We start from the raw sequence: 287 nt of genomic DNA, 5'->3' as shown, positions 1-287 counted from the left end.
CCATTTCGTTAGTCCGATCAAAATTGGTTAATTCTCACTGGGATTCTTTAAGCTTGAATGCGTTCCCATAAAACATTCGTACGTACTGTGCATCCACATATGTGCACATGGATGTATAACGTATCATATATACACATGGTATACAGACACAGACACACAAACTGTGATCGCGCTTTCTTCTGTCACAATGATGGTTTTAGTCATCAATCACAGCCTTCAATCACAAGCGTTAATAAGTATCAGTTATGCGATATCATAGTAGATTGATGTCTTCTAACCCCAATTCC

This window comes from Penaeus monodon, chromosome 21 (genome assembly GCF_015228065.2).
Source record: "Penaeus monodon isolate SGIC_2016 chromosome 21, NSTDA_Pmon_1, whole genome shotgun sequence".
In the NCBI taxonomy this organism is placed as follows: Eukaryota; Metazoa; Arthropoda; class Malacostraca; order Decapoda; family Penaeidae; genus Penaeus; species Penaeus monodon.
Note: the sequence above shows the minus strand (reverse complement) of the source record.